The sequence below is a fragment of the Caloenas nicobarica genome, chromosome 1 (assembly GCF_036013445.1).
Source record: "Caloenas nicobarica isolate bCalNic1 chromosome 1, bCalNic1.hap1, whole genome shotgun sequence".
Classification (NCBI taxonomy): domain Eukaryota; kingdom Metazoa; phylum Chordata; class Aves; order Columbiformes; family Columbidae; genus Caloenas; species Caloenas nicobarica.
Genome location: NC_088245.1, coordinates 85,719,162 through 85,746,897, shown reverse-complemented (window position 1 = coordinate 85,746,897; position 27,736 = coordinate 85,719,162). Strand labels below are relative to the sequence as shown.

Below are 27,736 nucleotides of genomic sequence, written 5' to 3'. Positions count from 1 at the left end.
CATTCAAAACCCGCCTGGACGCCTTCCTGTGTAACCTCACCTAGGTGTTCCTGCTCTGGCAGGGGGATTGGACTAGATGATCTTTCGAGGTCCCTTCCAATCCCTAACATTCTGTGATTCTGTGTGATTCCCATAATCTCTATGTGGCTGGTTCTCCGACACACAGTGTACATGTACATCACTGTTTTCATTGGCTCAAAACTTCCAACTGTTTGTCTGCAACCAAGATGTTGCATCAGCTTCAGTACAGTTGGAACAGGGACCTGCCAAGATGTTCTTGAAAGAAAGAAGAAAAAAAAAAAAAGGCAATGCAAATGTGGTGGTCAAACAGCTGGGAGGGAAAAAGTGCTTAAACCTTTCATTTTTTCCCCCTATTTTCTACTGTGGTCTATTCACTCATCCCTGTAGACTAAGTGAGCTTTAATTCCTAGACAGCAGAAGGACAGAAGCTTTGCTGTTGTGTAGGACTGAAGATCCCAAAATACATTATAAGGAAGGGTGTTTATTACCATTCCTGTTCTAGATGTGGTATTCCAAAACATTAGTGGTACTAAATGACCTGACATAGCTACTTGAGAAGTCCCTGTTGCAACGGAGAGAAGAGGTTGAAAAATCTCCTGCAGCCAATATGCTGTGGTTTCTTACTGGAACTGTTAACCCACGTGCCTTTGTTTGAAGGTATAACTTCTAAATAAAAGCTTATTTGCTGTTCACCTGGCTACTGCTTGTCTTCCTAGTTTTTTAATAGTCTTGTTTTTAATAATTAAATATGTGCAAGACCTAGGCTATTGCCGCTTCTACCAAGAATTTTGCTAATGTGTAAGTGCTAAGCAGTACCTCCTTGATTTGAAAGGTGAGGCAGCAAGGAATTATTGTTTAGGGGTATTTCTTTTTAGTGACATGCTGCATTATGTTTATTTTTCTGCTGTGGAGCGTCATTCCATATTCCGTAACTCAGAGCCACTAGAAACAGAGTGATGCAGTGCAGGCTGGGATGTGTTTTATCTGTTGGCTACATCTCTGTAGGACTACAGACTAATGCTCCATCTCCATTTGAGGTAGGAGGGCAATGGGACCAAGATGAAGTGTTGCAACAGTCCTCATACTTAATCCAGTTCCCAGAAATGACAAAAGGTAACATGCCATCTGATATATTTTATGCATAGTGGTCCTAACCACCAAGGGCCTGGCCAGTTGCCACTGAAGACCTGAACAGGGCAGAGTTTAAGAATGTGCTTGTAGTGGTCATGAATGTCAAGTTTCTAATGCCTTTCTGAAATGAGATGTAGTAACAGATGTGCATTCCTATCCCACTGCAGAACAAAAGTGGATTTCATGTTCTGATTCATATTCATGTGCTAGAGTGAGTTTCTGATTGCCTTCCAGATGGTGGTCAACTGACTCTCATTTGGGTGTCTTGAAAGTGCCTGTTACATCAGAAAACTCCTGGAACTGACAGTAAAGGAAGAGGGAGAAGAATGGTCAGCGGTCTTTGAAGAGCATTTTACTAGGAGCCTGGGCCGATAAGGTGTGTGTTGGCTGTCTAAGGCAGCTGTGACCCAGTGCAAAAGGATATAATTGGGGGAGTGGGGGAATTCTGTTCCTGGTTCTTTAAACCACTTGGTGATGTTTGAATGGTAGTTTTATCAGCCTCTGCTTCAGTATTCCCATCTGATAGATGGGATACTGCTTGTAAGAAGTAGTGAACTTGACAAAATGAAATTCACTCTCATGCAGCCAGTTACTAGGGATTGTGTTTTTCTATTATAACTTTGTGTGGCCAGTATGCAGAAAAAGGGTGCCCACATGAAACAAAGGAGTAAAAGGTAGTAGCTTCAACATTTTCTGCTTTTGTTTCATGTAATGCATCATCACCATGATTTAACAGCTTTTGAAGGAGCTTTTGTCTCTACAAATAAGATTCTGACATTCTTTTGAGAATTACTTTGCTTTATTTCCCCCACCTCTAAAAGCTGTAATAACCTGCTGATTCAGAAAGGTCTCTGTCTCCCTTTGCCTTGTGTTCTTTCAGTGCTCTATTGTTTCCCTTCCTCAAATTCCCAGCTCAGTCTAATTGCTGTCAGGGCAACAGCTGCTGCCTCTGCACTGCTGAAATCTGTGTCTGCCATTTCAGTGTATTCCCTTCTTATATCCAGGCTTAGCTGAGACGTATCCTCCGCCTGTGCCTCTTGCTTTTGTCTTCTGTTACCTAATGACATAAAGCATTTTGGTGTACCGTTTGCATTAATAAGAAGAAAGCAGAAATTGCCCCACAGAAAACCAATAAACACTGAACAAAACTGTATTGTGTGAGACAGTGGCTCATTTGGAGCCTTACTTTGACAACCTTAGATTGGAAAGAAATGCCACTGTGCATTTTCATGTCTCACTGAACTCTTTCTTTAGTGAGTTAAGATCTGCTCCCTTTCCTGCCAGCTCATTGTTTGATCAAGAGCATGGAAGTGTCCAGGATGCAGAGCAACATAAAGGGATGTTGTCTCTGTTCATGTAGCATAAGTATATATATGTATATAAATAGGACAGGACAGCATAGTCTGAAAATTAATTAAATGTAATTAAAACATAAAAGGAGTGGTGATGAGAAATATGCATGCATTACTCTAATCATGGTCCTTTCAGAATAAAAAGCAAATGTGTCTGCTGCTACTCCAGTTGCAGCCTGTTTTTCTTAGTGTATAAGCATGCATGAGAAGAATCAATTCAATAGAAAGCAAATGTAAAATCACAAAATAATTACCACTAATGTGTTTAAAGATGGCCTCCTGGAAGCCTTCTTTCTTTGCTCTTTCTTGGTCCACTATAAAGCTCATATAAGTATAATGTGAAAATAAGGAATAGATGGGGAAAAAAAACCCAAACCAGTTTCTTTTGGTTTTGTACCATGTGAAGAATGCCTTTAAAGGGATTAGTTTCTTTTATATACTTAGTTTACTTAGGTTATTTGTCCTTCTACACTAGAAGTTCAAAATAGCAGTACAGTGGAAGCAAGATTGGTATGAGTACAAAATGAGGGAAGCAGAGATGGCAAATAAGGGGATCGGGGATACATTAAAGCTTCATCCATTCTCTCTGCCACTCATCCTTTTTTATTTTAAAGCTATTTTGCCTCTGTTTTACTTGCCATTAAAACTCACTCTTTCAAGCTTATTTTTCACTGCCCTGGAAACCAGAACCAGAATCTCTACTCTCTTCCCACCCCACCTACTTTTGCTAGAATTTAAAGACGTACCTGCAGTTTCAAAGCATACAGTACAACCATAAATCTTCCAACACAGTGTAACACTGGATGTATGTACTGGTGCACATAAGGAATTGTGGTCATTCACTGATACTGCTTAGTATTGCACATTGAATCTTATGGAAGTAACCATGGAGTTGATTCTTTCATCTTCTACCCATTCCTACCCTCCTGCCAGTAGATGATGGTTTCCTCTGTTCCTACTTAAATATGTTGTCGAATGGGCACACTGGAAACACATTGGAATTTGCAGGTGACATAAACATTTGAATTGTCTCCTTGTCAAGGTAAGAGCTGTTTCTTGGCTTTTGTTTTGACAAGGCAGAAAAGAGCAACTAGTTATTTGCCTGTGATTTCTTGATGACCCTGTCAGAACTGCAGGAAGCGTGTGAACCCATAATGGTCACTGCTTGCTGTGCGGTGCCTGTATTTGGACTTCTTTCTGCTGCTTTCTGTAGGGAAATCTAGGAAGCCTGGTCATTATTAGGGGACCGACAGATCTGGTAACCTTATAGAGATGCGGCTGCTGCAGCTCTGTGTCTCCAGGTGCAACTGCTAGTGAGGCTGGACATGTATTCCCAGGAAGGGGCACACACAAACAAGTATGTATGGTAAATGGTCAGTCACACAGATCAACACAGAAACACTTAGCACTTGCACAAATGCAAACAGAACCAGTGGTCTCATCCTGATCAGCTTTCTGTGGCTGACCTGAATTGCTTTGTTAGTGGAAAATACATACATGTATGCAGTGTGGATCCCCCCAGTACCTGGGTTTAGACACTGTCTACTCTGTAGCTGGCCCCCAAATCCCAATCTCCATGGTTGCTGGAATCTGAACACAGGAGTCCTCCAAGGCTGCAGCCCTACTTCTGTTGTTGGTATAGACCCCCTCACTCACAGGCACACACAGACAGTTGCCCACCCCTGTGCCCCCTGCACTGTGGATCCCCCAGTAGTTAGCCTTGGACATAGGCTTCGTCCACTAGCAGGTCTTCCAGTTGACTTCCAGACAGACCTGAGTCTCTCCAGAAGTTGGACAAGACCACTCTGATTTCTCCAGGTGCCAATTCCACCAGTTGCCTCTCTCTGAGGCACACACATACCTGTCCGCCAAGCCACTTAGCGGAACTACTTGCTTAGTCGGCAGGTAGTTGCTAGCTAGTGTGGCTTGATAGTTACTAGCAATTACACAGTCACTGCACTTGCTTGCACCACAGACAGGTGGGCTCTATGATCTGTAGCCGTGCTCCAGAAGACAACCTTATTTACACGACTGGCCCATTTTACCTTCTTGTCCCTCTATTTTCTCTGCTTCTTTCTCCCAAATAATCTGGATGTCTCCCTTCCTGTGCCTTTGCTTCATTCCCTGAACATCCTATAATCATTCTTGTACAATCCCAAAATGGTCTTCCTCTACATCCTGTAATGTGTCCCATACTCCTGGGAATCCCTCTTAGTCTGAGAGAGCATCTCCAGGCGATTCATCTGGTGGGCATCACACCTGGGCAATGGGGCTGATGATTCTTCTGGGACAGCCCTAGAGGGGGGCTGGGGCTCTGTTTTTTCCAGCTGAGTTTTGGGGACTCCTTGTGGCCTTGTGCACATGTGTGTTTAAGTGTACATAAAAGCCTTTGAGGGTTTGATCATTCTCCTGTGATGGTCCTGAAAAGAGTTGCATAAGCTGTTATTGGGGTTTCCACCACCTGACATTGCCTTTCTGGTTTCCTGTGTATGTGTTTGGTTGTCACATAACCAAACTGTCCCATCTACAGGAAGGTGAATCAGTAGTCACCAGCCTTTGGATACCAATCATTCCAACACAGAGCAGGGGAATTTTTTTTTTTTTCCTAATTTCTCTTTTCGCATGACTCTTATTTGAGAATTCTTAACTACTGGGTAGCTGCAAAACCTCTTTGTGTAGGATGTGACAGTGATTGATGCTTGGCTCTCTGGTCATCTTTGCATTTATTTTTCTGTTAAGGGTTTTTTGTAGTGCTTCTCATCAGTGTTTGTAAGTGCTTATATAAAGAAGATTCATGAATATGGTGAATGATGACCTGATAGGGTTGATGAGAACAATTCTAGGTTATTTATTTATGCGCTACTTTTTTTTTTCCTGAAACTGGTAAAATACAAGAGGGATGAAGAGGGTGTGGGAACTCCACACATACCTCTCATCTTAAGATGTTTTAATCCAGCTGTTAGTTTGGCTCCAGTCTTCCAGTACCCCAATCCCTATCCCATTTCTCTCTACCCTCCAGTGTGCTGCAGCTGTTAGAATTTCATCATCTCTAAATACCGCATTTCCCATTAGCCCCTTCTGTGCTAAGGGAATGTCATTTGTGTGCTTTGCATGTATATTATTGTTAGGTGATCTGCAGCAAAAGCAGTACTTACACCTTAGGATGCTGGAAGGCTGAATTCTTTGGTAAGAGGCACACGTAAGATGCAGAAATATTGAAGGGTGAGATTTGTAGACTTACTGGCAGAAAATAGTTGAGCCTTTTTGTTCTCATGCTCTGCTTTTCAAATGCCTTTGCACTCTAGTTAGCCTTATCAGTATTTGATTTAACACTGGATCCGAGCATATTTATGACAGAGTCTTTTAGCAGTTTTAGTGCCATGTCACTCATTGGCTGTCACAGTTGTATCATATATTAGGTGATTTTTCCTAAAAAACAATTCGCAGTTATGAAACCAGTGTCCATTTAAATATTTTTCATCTATCTATGTATATGTGTTTTGTGTGGGTGTTTTTTTTCTTTCCCCAGCTGATTTTTAGGTTTGTGCAAATGTGTGTGTTTTGAATCAAATGCTTTTGTGAAGTTCTTTGTGGCCACTGTCTTCATTTCTCGTAACTGTTTTGCATTTATCTTGGCTTCCCAAGGAAATGCTGGCAATGCCCTTGCTTTTTCCTTACAGTCTCTTGCAATTACTAAGTCTCTGCTGGACTCCTTTTGCAAGCCTGGCAGTGCATCTTAATTTGGACCCAAGGATCAACTTGGATTTCTGACGTATTTGTATCTTTCTGTCTTGTCCTTCATATCTACATAATTCTTATTAAATCATTTGTGGGTAGAAGAGACCTTGAGCAAACCATCAGGATTTTCACATGCACAGTAGAGACTGCAGGTCCCATAAAATGGCCTGAAATAAATGTTAATTTTAGTGCTCCTTTTGCCACATTCGTGGTCCACATGACTAGTTCCCTCTGGTTCTCTTTATCACAGGTCTTAGTTCCTCAGACATAGTGTTTAGATTTTTTTTTGTTTTAAGCATGTATAATAACCTGGGTGGAGAGAGCATCTGCAAGATAAATTGAAACTCCTAGGACAATGCCTGTAGATTTAACTTAGTAAACTGCTGGGGAGGAGAACCTTATTTGAGGGGACAGAACAGGTCTTTCAGTCATAGTTGGTAGGAGGCATGTTGGTATATACCTGCATGTGTAGCCTACATGTGTGTATCTATGTCCCAAAAGAAACTGTGTGACCTTGGATGTATAAAATGAAGTAATGGGATGTCTGTGATGGCCGATGCAGAGCTTCTACACTCTTTGTACACCTGATCATTGAAAGCATCTGTGTTCAGTGTTACACACAATTGTATTTTGTCTCATTTCTACACTGCATGCATATTGCGAATTCTGTTGTGCAAATGTGATCTTACTTTGTGCAATCTAAGACAGTTTAAAGCAAAATACTTCTGATTGGACCTGTCTTCTGTTCTTCCCTGTCAAAAAGTGGCAAGAGTATTTGCACAACACTTTGCCAATTCCAGATATTTTTCTCTTTTGACGTGTTTATTTTATTGAATCCTTTGCAAAGAAATAAAGGTTGCATCTCCTTTTGCAGTGTTAGTTCTCTGCATAATGCATGGAGTTAGGATGCTTTCCTGAGGGCAAGAGTTGCAAAGCTGAAGGTTTGCCAGAGTGCAGTATTGGACATCAGTATTGGTCTGGGGTTTGTCACAGAATCAGTGAGGATGGAAATGACCTCTGGACATCCTTTAGTCCAGTCCCCATCTCCAAGGATAGACATTCCACAAGCTTTCTGGGAAATCTGTGCCAGTGTTTGATCATGCTTAGAATAAAATAGTTTTTTCTTACATTTATTCAGAATCTCACAGCATCTCCTCATATGGAGGATGTTCCACTCCCTTAATCATATTTGTGGCCCTTCACTGGACTTGCTTCAGTATGTCCATATTTTTCTTGTGCTGGGGAGCCCAGCACATGATGTAGTACTCCAGATGCAGCCTTACCAGTGCTGAGTAGAGGAGAACGGTCACCTTCCTCGTCCTGCTGATGAAGTTGCTCTTAATACAGCCTTGAATGCTGTTGGCCTTCTTTGCCTCAAGGGCATGTCTCTTGGTCATGTTCAACCCGCTGTCCACTGAGACCCCCAGGTTTGTTTTTGCAAAACTGCTTTCCAGTCGGTCTGCCCCCAGTGTATATTGGTGCATAGGCTTATTCCTCTTCAGGTGCAAGACTTTGCCATTTCCCTTTGTCAATTTTCACGAGGTTCCTGTCAGCCTGTTCACCAGCCTGTCAAGATCCCCTGTGAATGTTGACCCAATCATCTGGTGTATCAACCGCTCTTCTTTATTTTGTATCATCTGCAAACTTGTCAAGAAGACATAGTAGTGGCAAATACAGCTTCATGAAATTCTCATTTACTTCAGTAGCTGAGAGTGAGCAGAGTGGCTGCAGGATCTTGCCAGGTGGCCCAGAGAGAGTGTTTGTTGGATTCAGCATGGCTTCATTGTGAAAGCTTAAGAATGTTCCTCCACTTTAGGGCTCTTGGAATTCCCCACTGGTGAGGACTGTATGTGTCCTTTCTGTGTTGTCAGGAAGGAGGTCCTACACTACAGGGTGTTTACTAATATAAAGGCTGCAATGAGCAATTTAAATGACAACTTTTGATACTTACCTTTGATCCTGTAAGTCAAAGAGATCCTAGATGGAAATGCTTATGAGGCTCTAGGAAGCCCTGAGGGCTGCAGGTGTTGTTGCCCAGTACATGAGTAATGCTCAGCACATTTTGAGTTAAGGGAAATCTGATTTTTTTAAAAAATAAATGTCGTTGTGACTATCTCAGAGGGACCTTTCTTTTTCTTACTTTTACTAGTCAGAGGGACCTGCTTTCTTCAGCAGTCTGTGACTTGTTGACCACATGACTTTTGTATGCTCCATTCAAGACAAGAATGCTCAGCCCTCTTCCACCTGGTGTTGAAGGCTATTGGTTGAAAATTGCATTGGATATGGCTAATGTTCACAATAATAAATTCTAAAAGTGCATTTTTAGCTTGTGTTTCTTGACCTAGAAGTTGTAGGGAGATCACTTTAAACAATGCATTTTAACTCTGCGAGCACTGGTCTGAAAACAGGTGTTGAAAATTCATTGACAGCTTCCTTTGGAGATGTGGACTTAACTGGTTTGTTCTGTTAACCATGCTGTTACGGACTTATCACTTACAAGTCTCATCAAGTCCTGTCTGCTTTCTTCTGACAAATAAATATTCCCTAATAATCCCCAAATCTGTTCCTTCATTTTCATTATTTATTTGCTTGTTTAATAAATAAAGAATATTCTTTTCTCTCCCAGAAGCCTAAACTGCCTTACACAGGTAGCAGTTTCTGTACAGCTTGGTGTATTTGTCAGTGTTCTTTGAAGAATCACTGGTACTCTGGAAAATCAGCACTACCTAGTGGTGTTACCTGAGGGGTGTGAAGGTATCTTGAGAGAAAACAGATACCTGGTTATATGTCTCTGCTATGCTAAAGCAGCAGGGAAGTAGTTAATTCTGGGCTTCCTGTGTTTTGCTGAACTTCTCATTTCTAAAGCTGACAATGAAATTCTTGTCTATTTGCAGGATATGAATTGGAACTTCTGTAGAACCTCACTGCATGTGCCTTCCTACTTGACAGTAAAACATTAATAACTAGTAACAAGTTCATTTAAACTGTAGCCTAAACATTCTGAATAATTGTTTCATAGACGATCTGAATTAAAAGATTGAATAATCTTCTGTTAAAATTCACTTGTTCTAATGTATTTTATATGAGTGTATTTTTAGAGTAGACTAGACTAAACTAGACTATTTCAGTTGGAAATTTATTTCAGTTTAACTTCTGCTCTGTCAACATCCTAATGGGGGAATTGCACGTGTGATCTGCAGCACCATTCCCAAGGACAGCAAAGGAAGGAAATGCAGATTTTGTCCATGTCACTCATTTATGAATAGGTCCCTGCAGAATAATAAAAGGCTTCAGTGTCATTGGCACATACACAGTATAAGATCCCTCTAGCTGGGTACCTTTTTAGGAGAGTTCCTTATTATATTACATGTTTCTAGCTGCTGGTTCAAATTTCTAAAGTAGGATTTTCCTGATTACAAGCTAAAGTTTGAATTTCTAGCCCCACTGAATCCCCCTTCAAACCTGCTGACTGTACCAGGCAAGACCAATATTCTAGTGGATTTGTTAATGTTCAAGCTACATTTTTACCATTCTTCTCTCACAGGAAAATATCTGTAAATAACCCATCTAAAATGTCTTACTCTGCTAGGTTTCTTGTCACCCTCAGGAACTTCAGTGCTGCCTTTATATTGAGTGTTAGTATACCTCTAAGAATAACCAACTGAGGGTATGATGATGGATCAGCGCCATTTGGGGAAAGGAGCATATGCTGAAATATGCCTTTCCTACCTTGTTTTAAAGGTATATAACGTCACTTTATCCTTGCATGCATTAAGGGAAACTTTTATTTCTAGGTTAATCTTAAAACAGGAATATTGCAGCACTAGTTTCTTTGTTTCCTGCAAGAGATGTTGGTTCTATCAAAGTTTAATGCTTGAATCTCACCCAAACCATTTTTTTTCACAATTCTAAAGTTTTCATCCACAAAAGTTGGTGTCAAAAATTCTGTTACACTTAGTATATCAAGAAAAAAAAAAGAGTCCAGTTTAACTAGGGGGAAAAAAAAGGCAAAATTGTTACTGGATATATAAGCTAGTCGTCGTCTTAAGACTGAATTTAAAACTTCTCCTTCAAGACAATTGGACAAATCTATTAGGTCTCACTTCTACTTTTTTGTCTTGCTCCTGAAGTTACTCCTCACGGTTTCTTTTGTTTCAAAGTAGATGAGATAATTAACTCTTTCAATAGAGCTATGTTTAGGCCAATGTTTTCAAACTTTTGCACTTAAAAATACAGACTTGAATGTATTTCCATTTTTCTGCATTAAAATATTTTTTAACAAGATTGTGGATAGTTGACAGTTTTACAAATTGACTCTAAATATGAATTTCAGAACTTTAAGCAAAGAAATTTCAAAACTTAGTCAATATTCTTAGTTTTGACCCACTACCAATCCTCATTATACTTGCAATGTGAGGTTTCTGTGTTTATCTGAAGAGTTCCTGTTTGACATTTTTACTGGTTAATTTATCTCAAAAACCCCAAATCATCTATTTCTTATCCAATTTCAAAAACTTGATAGAACATCTGAGAAGTTCACAGTCATCATGGATATTTTCTTGAATCTCTGTCCTTTTGTGACTTTCAGTCTGCTTAAGCCTTGCTATGTAAGTCAGCCAGCAAGCTGGTTGGGACCTTCTATAGCACTGTACTGGGGCAAGAACAAAATGGTTTATGACTTGGTTTGAGAGAGTTCTGTTGATGTGCCAGGTTTTAGCTGCAGTGTAGGAGCATGCTGGCTTGTCTCAGGAGTGTAGTTGGAGCATGAGTATAGAAAGTTGTGCATTATCTACTCTGAGCATATGAGGATTCTTCTGTTTCTCCATAGTTGAATGCCTGAGTTGGATGAGAGCCTTATTGCATGTTTCAGATGTTGAGAGTGGAACTTTCTTCATTGAAAGGGTGGGATACCTGTAGTTGATGGAAGTGCTGAGCATGGAAAGTCATGTTTTTTTTACATATAGCACCGTTGGAATTTCAGGTTTTTTAGATTTTCTAGTCTCAATATTCAACCTCGAGGGCTAGACAGCTGTATTTAAAGAGGAATGTGTTGTTACAAATGTATACTTTTTGGAAGTGAGACTATACCAGGTAGGCAGGTATATATAAGAAATATGACACAATACTAAGAACTACAAGTGCTCACTGTTTTAAGGTAAGATCTTTTTGCTCTGGTTGGCTGGGAGGTTGGACTTAATTGGATCTTATTTTTTTATTGTGGTAATTTATACTGAGTGTAATTGCATAGTATTGGCTGATAGGAATATGATAAATGTAACAAATATTTTTCTGGGTAGTCTATAATACAGGGCATTTTCAAGAGCTGGCATGTTTTGTACAGGCTGAATTATCGTTAAAATTTCTAGGAGCATATGATTTATGCCAAAGTTGCTGTAACATTGCATACGTGTAAGGCTTTTATTCTGAACTAACCGTGTTCATGCACTAAAATAATTATAGAGTGCTGACGATGCAGCATCATTTAAGAAAATGAATGACTGAATGTTGCTTAAGTATATTGTTTAAAATAAAACTATGCTACTGTATTTAAAAAAGAAAGGAAAAGAAAAACTCCACACAAGAAGACTAAATGCTGTCAAGCCATAGATCATAACACTGGAACTGGGAGTCACCCTGTGTGGAGAAATAGTATTGGTTTTACCTTGATTTTTTTTTTTTTAAAGCATCCTTACACGATGAAGCAGTCCATACAAATGTTGAAATTTGGTGAGATCTCTGTTGCTGTTAACTTTTCATATTGACTATCAAAGAGTATGAGTGGTAGTCTGATCTGAACTGACTGCTAAACCTGCTATAATTATTTATCATCATTGTCAGTCATTGGGGAGAGGAATCACTATTTTTTGTACAGTGGTGCTCAGAAGTACAAAATTACTACGTCTTGTGTATACACAAGGTACCATAGTGATAAATCTGTTGGCTATCACTTGGATGCGAGTACCTGCACCTTGATTTTGAACCCGAGACTGCTTGACTGTGTCCTTTCTGGAAACCAGCTTCTTGTATGGGTGTCTATGGGACCTCTGAAGGGGCATGTTTGTGCTGTAGGAATCCAGACTATCTTCTGGTTGACTGTAGGAGAGCTTGTTTGTCCACTTAGGCAAGCAGTTCGTAAGGCCTGCCAGAGGAGACAAGAATTTGGGGAATCATTGACAGGTTATTGCCACAGAAGTAGTCAGTTCTATTATCCTCACCGTTGCAAACAAGTTTGGTTTACTGGCAAAGTACATGGCTTTAGCTGACAGTCAGATGAATAATATTAGTAAACTACGAAAAAGGCTTAAGAAAAAAAAAGAAAAAACAAACGACAAAATACACTAACAAAAGTCCCCCACCAAGTTACATCTGCTGTGAAGAACAGCCTGAAGCTCTGCGGCACTTGTGTAAGGCTGGGTTTGGTGATGTCCCAAGCAGAAGCAATGGAGCCGGAGCGGGGAGGGGGAAGTGGAGGGAAGGATGGATGTATGCTCACTTGGTGTTTTAGACATTTTGTACTACTCTTCCTTGACTCCCTGCGCAACTCACTTACATAAGGACCCTGAGTGCAAATACAGTGTTAACGAGAGGAGTCTACAATGCATCACAACTAGTTGCCCCTTCAGCTGTTTCTTGGTCACCATCAACATTGAAACAGAAGTGGAAAAAAGTGCAATGGGGAAGGAGTAATAGTAAAATAGCCGATGATATTTACTAGCAGCTCTTTCCAGGTCAGCATGACACTGGCAAACCAAGTCCCAAGCATTTGAGAAATTTTTGATAAGAGCTCAAACACTTAATATTTGAGGTGACCTTTCTGGATTAAATTGTGATAGGTGTAACAATTTTTTATATTTTTTTTGCTTCACATCAGACCTCCAGTTTTATTTCTTGTATTTCTAATTCTGAGCATTCTAAGCTTCTTTTTAAAAATAAACCTAAATTATTTATCTCTAGCAGTTGCCAGAACAGAGGGGTATTGATATGCTAGTGCTGTGTTATCCCAGCCTTCCAGAAAACTACTTATAAGCAATAGTTACAGTGAAATATATTAATTTACTTGTCTTCAGGGGATTTAAGTGAGGTGTGTGAACTTAGAGGCTTTTGTGGAACTGTGCTGGATTCTTCTAAGATAGGTTTTATTCCAGCTTCAGTAAGTAAAAACACTGAAAAGCTTGACAATTGCAGTGGAGTGACTTGTAAAGAAGGAAAAAATGAGCTGCTTCAGGTTTTTTCCTCTCATCTGTGTTGCTTAAAGAAAGCTCAGAAGATTATTCCCATGTTTTCCTTACCCATAACAATAGAAACTCAGATCTGGCTAAACATCAAAAGACCTTTTCAGTAATTTGAGAATAGTGGCATCACATCTTTCAAATTATTTTAATTTGAAAATAAGTTATTACTTAAATTAGTTAGGCCCCCCCCTTCCTCCCCCTTTTTTAGTGTAATTCCAACACTTTCTGAATTCTGTGAGAATTTAAGAATGGAAGAACCACAAGTCCGTAGCTGAATTGTCCATTTTCAGAAAACAGTGAAAATGAAACTTTATTGTTCTGCTATATTAAAGAGGTCCAAAAGTCCAAAACATGTTAAGCAAAATCCTTTCTTTTTTTCTTGCAATGCAGATTTAGATTGCCAATTTTATGATAGTATAAATAAAATGGAAATGATTTGGTTTAGTGATTTGATTTAATCGTGTTTTGCATTGTTATTTTAGTTGTTATGCTCTGGGGAAAAACAGATTTGGTTTTAACTTTGGTGTTTGTTTTGGCTGGGAGAGGGGGAAGTAGGAAAATGGGTTTTACTTCTCATCATATAATGAATGGTCCATTTAGAATTTAGAATTGTAGTTTCCATGTGCTTTGTCTTATGTTAAAACCTCAAAAATTACTTATTTACTGGTGCAATATTTAATTTAGGATTATATAAAATTGTAAATGGCTTGAAATCCAGAAATGAGTTTAAACTATAAAAATTTGTTATGGTTACATAAGGCTGCATTAATTGTGCTGGAGACTTAAAGAAGAAATATTTTTAAAAACATGCTCTGTGTTTAAAGTTAGTATTAGGGCAAAGTATCTATAGTATGTTGAACTGTATTTTTTAGTCACCGTGTTAAAGTATGAACATGGAACTTATCCCTGTGTATCAAGTGAGTTTTTAGATAAGAAGAAACCAAGGCTTTTTTTCACTTTTTTGCTTGTTTGGTTTTGTTTGTTAGCTTGCAACTTCATGTGAGGTGGTGATGAAACAGAACTAGTTGATTAGGCTGGAATGAGAACAACTGCTACTCAGAAAATATTGCTGCTGTCAAAGGTGTTCTCTCACAGTTCTACACTACACTTTATTTAACTGCAAACCTGAAATACTTGAATATGTTTATTATTGAAAATATGTTAATAGCTTGGTAATGTTTTCATCTTAAAAGTTAACATAAATTGGAATTTTTAGTAATTTAATTTTAGATTAAAGTACGCCTTACACTTGCAGGTGTGTCAGATTTACTTGAAGCATTGAGAGACAATGCAGTTGTTGGTCCCAGCCAGCGTGGGTTCATGAGGGGAAAGTCCTGCTTAACCAACTTAATTTCTTTTCATAACAACGTCACCCATCTAGTTGACCAAGAGAAGTCAGTAGATGTGGCAGGTTTGGGTTTTAGCAAAGCTTTTGATACTGCCTCTCAGAGTATCTTTCTGGATAAACTGTCCAGCACACAGCTAAACAAGTCCATAGTACCTTGGGTGAGCAATTGGCTGATGGATGGGGCTCAAAGGGTTATATTAATAGTAAATGGCGTTACATTATGCTGGTGGCCAGTCACCAGTGGGGGTCCTCAGGGCTCATTTTGAGGGCCAGTACTCTTCATTGTTTTTATAAATTATCTGGATGCAGGAGTTGAATGTACATTAAGTAAGTTTGCCGACGATACTTAACATCCACACTTGGGATGGGGTAATCCTAGTGCTGATCTCCTCCCTCTGGTGACCAGCAACAGGACACAAGGAAATGGAATAAAGCTGCACCAGGGGAAGTTCAGATTGGACATGAGAAAAAGGTTCTTCACTGAAAGGGTGGTCAGTCACTGGAACAGGCTTCCAGGGAGGTGGTCACAGCACCAAGCCTGACAGAGTTCAAGGAGCGTCTGGATGACACTTTCAGTCGTATAGTTTAGTTTTATGTTAGTCCTGCAAGGAGGACAGAGTTGGACTCGATGATCCTTATGGGTCCCTCCCAACTTGTGATATTCTGTGATTCATTCTTTTACCTACTGTGTTTACTATGGGGAAAATTACATGGCTCACATTTAAAATGCAGCAACCACCCTCCAAGCTGTTCACAGTATTTTAAATAATCAATTTTATTTCAGTTACTCTGCACTCCTTAGCTTTTCCAGTTTTTGTTTTTATAAAATATCTGTCTAAAGTAAATTATGATATTGATGTAGCTTTTTGCAGTTTATAGATGAACAAAGATCTGGGATACTGTTAATTCTGGCAGGGTCTGGTGTAAAAGTGCTGACATATATATTTTAGCTGCTGTGCGAGACTGTTGGAGAGGCTAGTTTCCCATCATGGTTTCAATTTCAGAATGAAAAAGACACATGTAGCAAGCAGTCTCTGCATTGCCATGTTACAGCAGAATCCCATGAAGTGAGGAATCTATCTGTAATTTAAAACTTCAAGAGGGATCCAGTTGAAGCAGCAAAGGTCCCACTTCTGGCATTCGTGCAGCAGCTGCCTGGGCATTGTGCCATTCATCAGAGGCAATACAAATTCCCTCTCAATCCTGCTGTGATTCCCTTTCTCCCTCCTGCTTCAAATGCTTTCACAGAGCTGAGAAGTGTGAACTTTCATCAGAGGAGGTCAAAGTGGTGTTGCTCATTCTGAACATGCCAGGATTGTTTTCCCAAGTTCAAGTCCCACTGAATGTTTGTTCTGGTTTTTCTCCTCACAGTTCCTCCTTGTAGCCCTAGAGTTGGCTTTCACTTTGGTGTAATTACAAGAAAAAAGCTAAGAGCCTTTTCCAGGCAAAGAAAATTAATGTCCTTTTATTCCAAGCTGTACTGTATTACCAATAATCCAGTTATATGCAGTCCTTTGCAAATGAAGACTATAAAAGACAAGCAGCTTTGATCAAACTTAGTTACAGTTGCTGTGATATCCCATCCTTGGCATCAATGTGGAGTTTTTTCAGCAACAGTTGGTATAGTTACTCAATGTGGAACTTAATTTTCATTGTTACCTGTTATAAATGATGGTTGATGAGATTTTTATTACCTCATTTTGTGAGAAGCTGTAGCTAAAAACATAAATATCATTTATCTGTCTTCTGGAAAAAATTGAAATAAAACCAAAAACTTTGTCATCATGAAATAAACCTTAGGGACTTCTGCAGCTGTGAGAGGGAATACATGATGGGTGGTCTCTCCATCAGGGAAGCGCTCTCTCTCTAATAAAAGCATTGCTGATGTGAGATGACTGGTGAGCAATTAGATGAAGTCCTAAGGGATAACACAAGTTCCCGTTTCAATATATGTTGTGGCAAGATCATTGTGTTTGAATCTCGCTTCAGCTGTTTCCCTTGTGATCTTGGTGGCCATGTACTGAAGTAAGAAGCTGCTGTGGTAAAATAAATGTGGAATTAATGCTGATTATGAATAATCATGAATCTTGACGGTTGAAAGAGCCTCTCTGGGTCACTCCTACCCAAGATGAGATTCTACACATAGAAACTTGAAAGTGGCCGAAAAATAACTACGTGTTTCAGAACAGACCGTAGGGAAAGGCTAGGCTACAAATAGCCTTTGTGCAAACTCAACAGTATTTTTTTTTCGTATAACAAGCTGTTAAAAGCAAATATAGTAAAACTAGTAATAGGAATAGGCTAGACTGGTTTTGCATACTAAGGAGGAAAGTGGAGAAGAACATTACTGAGGCTGCAAAAGTTAAGCACTGAAAAGAAGTAAAAAGCAAAGGGGAGTACATGGTGGCTGTTCTATTAATAACGACACTGGGGAAAAACATCCCTGGCACAAATTGACTGAAGAAGGTACAGAGTGGCCAGTCTTAGAGGCTTTTAAAAACAGGTATTGCTCAAGCTGCTCAGATGGAGACTGCAGCTTGGGACAGTGAGTGGATTTTTCTGCAATTTTTGTCAGGTAAGGCAGACTTGAAAGGTTTCCCACGGAGCTATGAGAGGTAGTGTTTTTCTTCCTCTGCTGGTCTCTTGGGCAGCAATTACAGGACATCTCCGCTGTTTCTCAGGTGTGAGTGTGGCACACAGCATGTGGCGGAGCTGGAACTGGGACACAGCTTCCTGCTGAGCAGATGGCTGTATCTGTTGATACTGCTTTTGGAGAGAAGGGTATATTAAATGAATTGTTGAGCCCTACTTGGCTGTGAGTGTAATTCTGTGGAAGTTAGGGGAACAACGGGATTAAGGTACATGACTTCTGCTTAGTTGCCTTACATGGATTCAATGTGATGCCACTTTTCAGTTCACTGAGATGCCACTTCATTTTCTTCAAAGGGAGTACGCTGCACTATGCAGCCAAGGAGCACCTGGTTTGTTTTTTACTCATTGTTCAGTTGTAATTAGTGTGTGCTGTTTAAACTCTGCTCTGAAGACAGCCTGCAATAACCTTATTGTGACAATATTGGAGTGCTTCATAAAATTTTAGGACTTAATTCTTCAGAACACTTGTTTGAGGGAAAGTAGAGGGTTCCCTTTTCTCCATTGTAATGCATAGGAGTTAAACACAACAAGGTTCTGAAGGTTTTTATTTTCTGGCTGCCAAGTTTTAGATCCTGTATTTATTCAGGGCACTTGGTGTTAAATAAAAACCTGTCTTCATAGCGCTGGTCCCACTGTAATTTTAAGGGCTTGGCCATTCTGCCTGCTAAGCAACCTTGGTCTCAAGTAACATAACCAAGAAACAAGAAACGTGATTAGAAGGAACACAACTATGTCAGGAATTTTGCTATGCATTGCAAAAAACCTGTGGTAAATGCAAGTATCATGTTGGATTTCAAGGACAAGCGTTGACTGCCTTGACTGTCAAAGCATTTTTCCTGTTTGTCCACTCCTGGCCTTCTCCGTCACAGGACCTGTATCCTCATGTGTTACATGATTAATTCGTACATGATACTGCTTTCTCCCTAGAGCAAGATGGTCGTGCTCATGGATTGTGTAAGTCGCTTTATTTTCATAGAGAAAATAAACCCATGATTGCATGAATGGACCCACAGTGGGCTGATAACGATGGTTGCCAGTGTTTAGTGGGTAAATTTGCAATCATAATGTCCTTTTAAAGTGGATCTTGGCATATTAATTCCCAGGCTTTAAAAAAAGCAAACATTAAGCCCCCTCAACCCTTCCATATGTGTTCTGGTGCTGTCATGGATTGTAGGCCAGCAGTTCTACATTCACAGCACTTATGTCTGCCCCTTTTGCTGATGGTGTCTATTCCATCAGCATTTGCCGAGCAGTTGTCCTGTGTTGGTCGCTTTGCCTTTGGGCTTTGCAGCTATTAGCTGTGCAGTGGGACATCTAAAAAGGCAGCAGGGTCTTGCCCTGTGCTTCACTAAGGACAGAGGTCTTTCTTGGAGGAAGTTCCCCTTTCCTCAAAGATAAGTTTGTCTCTACCATCAAGTTTCAGTGATGACTTGTGTATCTGTGGTTTTATTTTAGTTGCCGCCTTCTCGTCTGGCTCTTTTATGTCTCTGTGCTCCACTGATTTTTCATATTTGTGTTCTTGCTTGTTGCCACTGGTATTTCTGAGGGGTTTCTGTTTAAGCAGCTGGGTTTTCCACGCCATTCTCCTCTTGTACGATATTTGACAAAGGACCATCTTACATGGAAAGCAAACGTGCAGGAACATGCCCTTGGTATTCAGCTCCCTTTGAAGACAAGACACATTTTATAAATAAATTTATAAATGAAAGTATTGCTATTTTCATCACTGCAAATACAACCTGCTGTTGGGATTGATTCTGGTAGTTATGAAATGGTTGGCTTTTCTTCACTTGTCGTGTTTTCTCATTAGATCTGGCCATAAATACTTTTTTTTTTTTTCCTGGAGAGCTTTTTGCCCAAAATGTCACTGTGCATGAGGATAAAGTGATGGTTTTTTGAATGTCCCTTCCTTGTTCATGAGGTTGATTCATTTAACTCAGTAATTCCGTGACACTTGCTCCTTCCATAAAGGAAGCAACCTGTAATTGTGAATTATTTCCTTAAATATGTATCATTTTTCATGGTGGTGTTCACCTGGTTCTAGCACACATACGAGCAAGAGTATATAGGGAAAGCAAAAATTATTCATTAATGATCTGACTAACACCCTGTTGTGAGCAGAGTTGAGCTCTATATGCTTCAAATGTGAAAGATCATTTCAGCTGATGAGAACAACAGGTCCTGAACTGTCTGTGGGTGGTATGATTCCATTTTCTATATGTAAATGGAAAGCTGCTCATCTGTTGTCAGTAGGATGGGAGAGCTGGGATGAAGGTATATCAGTATTCCTAAAATGTACACATAGTCTAAGTGTTCATAACTCGTTCAAGATGTGACCTTCAAAACAGTTATGCAATACTTGAGTTTGGCACTGAGTGTGCAAGGTTTGTTTTGCTTCATTTTAGCTTTCAGGGAGGGCTACACGTAGGAATACATTTTGCAAAATGTGTTAGTCCTCACGTGCTCACTTCAAAATTGAGACATTATGTCCTCCATGTGAAAGAGCTGTAGAAGTGCTGAGTGTCTTTGGATACTGAAAGGGAGGTGGCTGGGCTTTGAGTTCTCTGAAGAATCTAAGGCTAAAACATAATCTTTAATGCTAATGCCCCTTCCATCTTGAGGAATTAATAATTTTTTGCACTATAGTCGGTTGGGTTTTTTTCTTTTCAGTTTTCTCTGACTTTTTTCCCAATATTTTATATACTGAGTCTTCCAGTCTAAGGCTGTGAGGTGCTTTCCAGCCTCCCTTTTAAAACTTCAGAATCTGTCTTACTGTTTTGTTTCCTCTTTTAGACTTGTTCATCCCCCCACCCCCACCCCGTGCCCTGATTTCCCACTCATATCTCAGGATGCAGTGGTCCTGATGCTTTGATATGACGAGCTTATGCTTTCTATTTGAGCTGAGCTCCCAGTCATGGGATAGTTATAGGCTGCATTCCTGTGCTGGAAATAGATGCTTTCTGCATAACCTGCTTCCTTATACTGTTTAGTATCTAAAGCCTCTGGCAAAGCAGTGTCTCTACTACCATAGATGGAGCAGTGCGGAGATCATCAAAAGCTGAGAAAGGTGACAAGGAGAATGTAGAAGCTTGCTAGGTTTCTAAGAGGTGGAAGTTCAGAGCATCTGTTACTTTTGAGAGACCTTCAATATACTGTTATTTTTATTTAAGCTAAAGGAGAGAACCTGTCTTTTTCTTATTAGATATAGACATATGTAAATACTCAAATACCTTACGAGGCATAGAATGGTTTAATACACAAACATTGATAGTCTCTTCACTCTCCTCTGTGCCCTTAATAGGAAATGATTCAGTATGTGCTGTTTTTGATTTTGCCAAAAGATGTCTCCTCAAGAACCAAGCAGCAAAAGTGAAAGATTGCTCAGAATGTCCTTTGATCATCAGCTGGCTGTTCAACTGTTGCTTTCTTCTTCATCAGAAAGAACCAGTTACTCTTCATTTCTATAATATTAGGCAAGGACCTTGCAAACACAAATTTCTGTAGTTCCGAATTAATTTTTACCTGTGGTTTTGTCAACTGTGGTTTTTGCTTGTGGTTCAGAACAGCTGCAGCTGACTTTGGGAAAGTGACTTTTCTCGTATGGGTATCTGGTTTCCTTCTTTAAAATGTGCTTCTTAGGATTCTAGTTCTTTGCTGCAGAGACAGCTTCAAGTGACAGTGTCCATTTGTTGGAGGAGGCACTTCTTGAATCATGGCAAGCCTAAATTCAGCTTCTTGCTCCTGCTGGAAGTTTCCTGTGTGAGCTTTGGCAGTTTACTTGGCATCTCTTTGCTATCAATGGAATGGGATAATAGGCATGTCCTGCTGCACAAGAATATCCAGAGGGTACAGCTTCAAGAATGGACACATTTGGGCCATAGTTGCACAGCTTTTGAAGCTGACCTTAAACTGGGATTGCTGTGATCCAACTCTGCCCTCCTTTTCGCCTGAGCATGCTTTCCTCTGTATGCTCGTACACTGTGGAGCTGCCCAGGCCAGACTGATGGTGCTTTTTTCATAGACATAGTTGGTGGTCAGCTCAGCTTCTTGAAATGTCTCACTGAATAGATACTAATGCCAGCATCTGGGAAGAGTGGGAAGCTGCAGTGGAAGTGAAGAGACCAGAGACACCCAGGAGTTTGGATTTGCAATGGCTTTAAGTTGCCAAAACCCTACACCTAGAAAAAGACTGCACTGTTAGTGATGAAATAATGATGTTGAATAAACAACTATGTACAGGCTAGTACAAAGACACGTCGTTCTCCACAGACTTGGAGTCTGGGTCCTCCTTGCTTGAGAACTGGTACAGAATAGTATCTTAAAGTAAAATTCTTAGAGTTTTCTCCAGCCTACCACGACTATGTTGAGAAATTTTCATCCTTCGCCCACAATCTATATTCCATTCAGGCCCCATGTTTCTTGTTCTTGAATGTACCTTCCTGTGCTAAGCCTCCTCCTGTTACTCTGCTATGCATTTCATAGCATTTATATCTGAACTCCAAAGTTGTTCTTCTTCCTTTGCCTTAGTCCTTTTCTCTTGCAGAACAAACCCAACTCTCTTCCATGTTGTCCTTAATATGTAGGAGGTTGCTTACACTCTTTCTTTTCCAAGGTGCTACAAGTGCAACCCCCACCCCCAAACCAAGAAACCAAAAGGTGGGGAGGAACTGAAGAGAACTTATTTGATTTGACTTGGTCTCCCACATGCAGGACATGAGACTTTTTAGCAAGTCCTTCTAATGGCATGGGGAAGTGTGTTGGTAATACAGCATTGCACCGAAGAGTAAATAGTTCTGAAAGACATCTCATAAGAAAGAAATCACTGTGAAAAGTAACTCTGGGGCTGTACATTTATTTCTTTTGTGTCCCTGCTGGCAGCAGACATCAAAATACTTTAATTCCTATCTACTGTTGTTCACATATGCTGTAATACATTGCTTTTTTGATAAATTGCAAAATTAATGATTTTAGGGAATGAAGAGGGAAGTGGTTATATGTTTAGTTTCTAACATTAAGATTAATTGGAACTGGTTTGGGTAGGAAGAGTATGAGGTATTTCGAAAGTTTTAAAGTAAACAAAAACTGATTATTAGCAGCAGTGCAATGGTTATATGGTTTGGGAGTTAGACTAGTGTTGTGTAACATTTCTGTTAATGATATGGCAGAAGGAGAGAGCAAATAATAAGTTTTGAACATAAACTGGGAATTGGGAGCCTCAGAGCAGAAAAATAAGGGGGCAGTGGCTGTAGATACATAAAGAGAGAATAAGAGATTTAACTTGAAGAACTGTTAAATCAGAAGCATTCATGCTAACTGGAACATATATCCTAAACAGAAGTGGGGAGAGAGGGGTTCAAAAGAGACATGCCAATTTGTGGTGCTGAAAATGGTAGCTAGGGTCCTAGAACTTGGTCATGTTCCTGCTACGGTGCAGGGCCATCTTATATCCCCTGCCCATGCCATTGGGCTCAAAAACCAGAGTACACAGTTTGCAGAAACTGCTTCGAATAAACTTGGTCCAGTCTTCATCAGCCAGTACACTCTTGTCACCGTTTATTGCAGGGCAACAATGAACTGTGGCAGATACTGTCTATTAACTCCCCCCTCCCCACTAAGGAAAGGGAAAAGGGAGAGAGACTTACAAGTTGCTAAGTTTAAAGAAACTTCACTAATAATACTGATAATGAGAGAAAATAACGCAAAATATACAAACCCAATATTGAATTTCCCGGAGCAGTGCAGCGGCTGTGGCGAGTGGCTGCTGCGGGGGCGGGCGTCAGCCAGTGGCTGCAGGGCAGGCACCGGGAAGTCCTGGACTGGGGTCAGCAGTGCAGGAACTGGATTCGGGGACTCAGGGACAGGAACCAGGATCAAGATTACAGGCAGGGTCCTCTTCAGACACTGGCCGTAGACCAAGAGAGTGACACCCTCCTGATCCTTCAGCTTTAAACTGTGTATGTCCTGTATGGAATACCTCATTGGTCACCTGTCCACCCCTCCTTGCAAGTACGACCCTTTTATGACCCCTCGCTTGTGGAACGTAGGAGATCTATCATGGATCTTGCTGCTATAGCAATAAAATGTAAACCTGGGTCTTTTCTCCATACCTTTCCTACTGGTAAAACTGGTAACAACAGATATTATCAGCTCTGGAAAAGACACTGTCCAAAACACATGTAGCCAACTTCAGAAAAATGCAGTTACTTAGGGAACTTAGCTGAAAGGAAAAATCACTAAAAGAGAATTGGTCTTGTTTTAAGCAAAACCAGGACAATCCACTAAGACCATTATAGAGGTACTGGGATGATCACCTGTTGGTAAAATTTGTTGTCTGGAAGTGCCTGTCTTGATCGAATGAGATTGGCTTGAAAATGATTGATAGGAAATGATTGCACCTAGAACTATTCAGATGATTAACTGAATGAACTTTTCCACACAGTTATGGGAATATGGGGCTTAATGTTACAGCTTATATGAAAGAGTGCGAGAAAAAGGATACACAGCTGAAAGTGTGTTTTGGTGGAAGGTCTTCTGAACTCTGCTTCTTAAGTAGTGTTCTCAGCATGTGTCTTTCGTATGATGCCTTGTGCATACCTTTTTCAGAAAGCACTGTGCAACCTATACAATCTTCTGACTCGACCACGCTAGCAAGGGCTCATTATTTTCAATATTAATTGTGTGCACCTGCTAAAAGCAGGTCTGTACAATGCCAAAGCTTATCTTTATTTTTTATATTGCAGCCTTGTCTTAGAAACTGCAGTAAGGGACTAGACTCAAGAGCTGTAAAACACAAAGCAGAAAATGATCCTTGGCTCAGAGTTTATTATAACTGTTGTGGTACCACTCAAATTCTTCACGATAGTTCACAACCTCCCTTGGGGCTTTTGAGGAGTTAAGCTTCAATTAGAACATAAGTCCATGTAGGAGATGAGGACTGGATCCCAGTCACAAGTCTGTGCTAGACTCTTGAAGACTTGTTGGCTGGTTGAAATAGAGAAATGAGCATACACGACTCGATATTATTTATTTTTGCATATAAACTTAATAGCTTGAACTATCACTAGTACTTTGTCTTGAGTTTCATCTTAGTATTTATCTTGTGTTCTGGGTGACACAGTGCTGTTAGGGTGGAGTGATTGCTTTGGTGTTTTTACCTGGTTTTGTGTGTATTTTAAATAGTCCAAAAAATACTCTGAATGTTGTTGGGAGTGGTGTATTTGAGCATTGCATGAGAACTGCAAGAACTGTGTGTGGAATGACTAACATATTTGAGTATTTTGGGATGCTTTTTTCAATGATTACATGAGGGCAGCCTTTAAAGTGAGGTCTCAGCTGACACCTTCGATCAAACTCCCTCTAATGTCTTTAGTGAAACACTGTCTCAGCTTCAGAGGACTGGTTCTCATATGAGGCATATAATTTCTTTTAGCTCCTGCTTGCTGTTATGATTCCAGGGACACCTGTGCCTGGTCATAAAAATCAGGTTCGGTTGTTTGCAAAAAAAGTAAAAAAGTAGTTACTTAATCCTGACAGGCATAGAAATAAAACTGATGTCCAGAACAAAGATTCTGCCATCCAGTCAAGTCATGGCCCCTTTATGGGGTGAGTCCATAAATTTCTTTGCAGAATGCCCCGCACTGGGAGAGAGAACCTGGGCCATTTTGCACATACTTAAGGTTAATGAGCACAGCTGTCTAACTGCCATGACCTGACTTTCAGGAAACGGGAGAGGTGCCTGAGGACTGGAGGAAAGCAAATGTCACTCCGGTCTTCAAAAAGGGCAAGAAGGAGGACCCGGGCAACTATAGACCGGTCAGCCTCACCTCCATCCCTGGGAAAGTGATGGAACACCTTATCCTTGGTGCCATCTTAAGACATATCAAGGATAAGAGGGTCATCAGGGACAGTCAACATGGCTTCACCAAGGGGAAGTCGTGTTTGACCAACCTCATAGCCTTTTATGAAGACGTAACAAGGTGGATTGATGATGGCAGAGCAGTGGATGTGGTCTACCTTGACTTCAGCAAAGCATTTGACACCGTCTCCCATAGCATCCTCACGGCAAAACTGAGGAAGTGTGGACTGGATGATCGGGTAGTGAGGTGGACTGCAAACTGGCTGAAGGAGAGAAGCCAGAGAGTCGTGATCAATGGGGCAGAGTCTGGTTGGAGGCCTGTATCTAGTGGAGTGCCTCAAGGGTTAGTACCGAGGCCAGTATTATTTAATATATTCATCAATGACTTGGATGAGGGAATTGAGTGCACTGTCAGCAAGTTTGCTGATGACACCAAGCTGGGAGGAGTGGCTGACATGCCAGAGGGCTGTGCTGCCATCCAGTGAGACCTGGACAGGCTGGAGAGTTGGGCGGGGAAAAATTTCATGAAATATAACAAGGGAAAATGTAGAGTCTTACATCTGGGCAGGAACAACCTCAGGTTCCAGTATAGGTTGGGGAATGACCTATTAGAGAGCAGTGTAGGGGAAAGGGACCTGGGGGTCCTGGGGGACAGCAGGATGACCATGAGCCAGCACTGTGCCCTTGTGGCCAGGAAGGCCAATGGCATCCTGGGGTATATTAGAAGTGGGGTGGTTAGTAGGTCGAGAGAGGTTCTCCTTCCCCTCTACTCTGCCCTGGTGAGACCGCATCTGGAATATTGTGTCCAGTTCTGGGCCCCTCAGTTCAAGAAGAACATGGAACTGCTGGAGAGAGTCCAGCGTAGGGCCACAAAGATGATTAAGGGAGTGGAGCATCTCCCTTATGAGGAAAGGCTGAGGGAGCTGGGTCTCTTTAGCTTGGAGAAAAGGAGACTGAGGGGTGACCTCGTTAATGTTTGTAAACATATAAAGGGCGGGTGTCACGAGGATGGAGCCAGGCTCTTCTCGCTGACAACCAACAGTAAGACAAGGGATAATGGGTTCAAGCTGGAACACAAGAGGTTCCACTTAAATTTGAGAAGAAACTTCTTCTCAGTGAGGGTCATGGAACACTGGAACAGGCTGCCCAGGGGGGTTGTGGAGTCTCCTTCTCTGGAGACATTCAAAACCCGCCTGGACGCCTTCCTGTGTAACCTCATCTGGGTAGATGATCTTTTGAGGTCCCTTCCAATCCCTAACATTCTGTGATTCTGTGACTTGTGAATATTCACTTCCTGCTACTGTTGTGGTGTGTACTTGAGGCTACTCTGCACACTATTAGAGGTGAAGATATGACCACCCAGCTCCTGTTCTGTCTTTTACCATTTAAAATTCTGCCAAAAGCAGAATGAATGAGTCCTGATTTTCTTTGGACTTTTATGGTTGACCTTGTTACAGACTTCTCTCTTCCTTCCACACCTTTTACCCCTCCCAGACTCCAACATCTCTCCTGTGTCCCCCTGATAGAGCTGGGCAGGGTAAGAGCACAGTGTGAGTGCCAGCCCAGAGTCACGTATGTGCCCATTCCTTATGCACGCTCGGTGTCAGCCTCGCAGTCTGTTCAAAGAATCATAGAATAGTTTGGGTTGGAAGGGACATCTTCAACTAGGTCAGGTTGCTCAGAGCCCCATCCAGCCTGGTCTTGAATGTCGCCAGGGATGGGGCATCTACCACCTCTCTGGGCAACCTGTGCCAGTGTTTCACCACTCTTGTAAAAAATTTCTTCCTCATGTCTAGTCAAAGTCTTCCCTCCTTTAGTTTTAAACCAGTACTCCTTGTCCTATCATAGCTGGTCCTGCTGAAATGTCTGTCTCCATCTTTCTTATAAGCCCCTTTTGAGTACCGAAAGGCCGCAATGTCATCTAGTGAAGAGTGGCTAGAATCTGTTGCTCTTGCTGTGTTGCAACTTTGTTTATAGTAGAGGTAGATCTTTGTTTGTTTAAGAAGTGTGGAGGTGAAGAAGCTGACTTAGGCTTATTGAAGAGATGACTTAAGCTTATTGCTGGCTTTATTTCTTTTGGAGCTTAAAAAGAAAGTTCAGCTAATTGTCTGCATGTTCATCCCCTTGACCCTTCCAACAGCTTTAGAGTGTGCACTTATCTGTACTGTCATCCTGAAATGAGATCTGATCCTGTTAGGAACAGACAAATTGCTTATTATTTTTTAAATTCGTAGGAACTATGCCATGGGTTTTTATTTTGGACTGTAGCAAGTTATTTTTCCTCTGAGTTAGAGCAGGCAGTGTTAGTTTAACATAGACTATAGTAACTTGCTATGGGAAGAAACTTTCTTGTCAACCTGCATGGCTACCCAGATTAGCCTTGAAAAGATAAATCATGTCAGGGTAT

At 40.8% G+C, this 27,736-nt stretch overlaps 1 protein-coding gene across 2 annotated transcripts in view; it reads left to right on the top strand.

Annotated features, from left to right (window-relative positions):
* Positions 1 to 27,736, top strand: part of TSPAN9 (tetraspanin 9) — a 166,719-nt gene that overhangs the window by 37,944 nt on the left and 101,039 nt on the right. The window contains exon 2 of one of the 2 annotated variants that reach the window (XM_065641062.1): positions 1,387 to 1,528. The exons of the other annotated variant lie outside the window; for it this stretch is intronic. The gene's annotated coding sequence lies outside the window, so the exon portion shown is untranslated. The remainder of the gene's footprint in view (positions 1 to 1,386; positions 1,529 to 27,736) is intronic. 2 annotated transcript variants of the gene reach the window in all.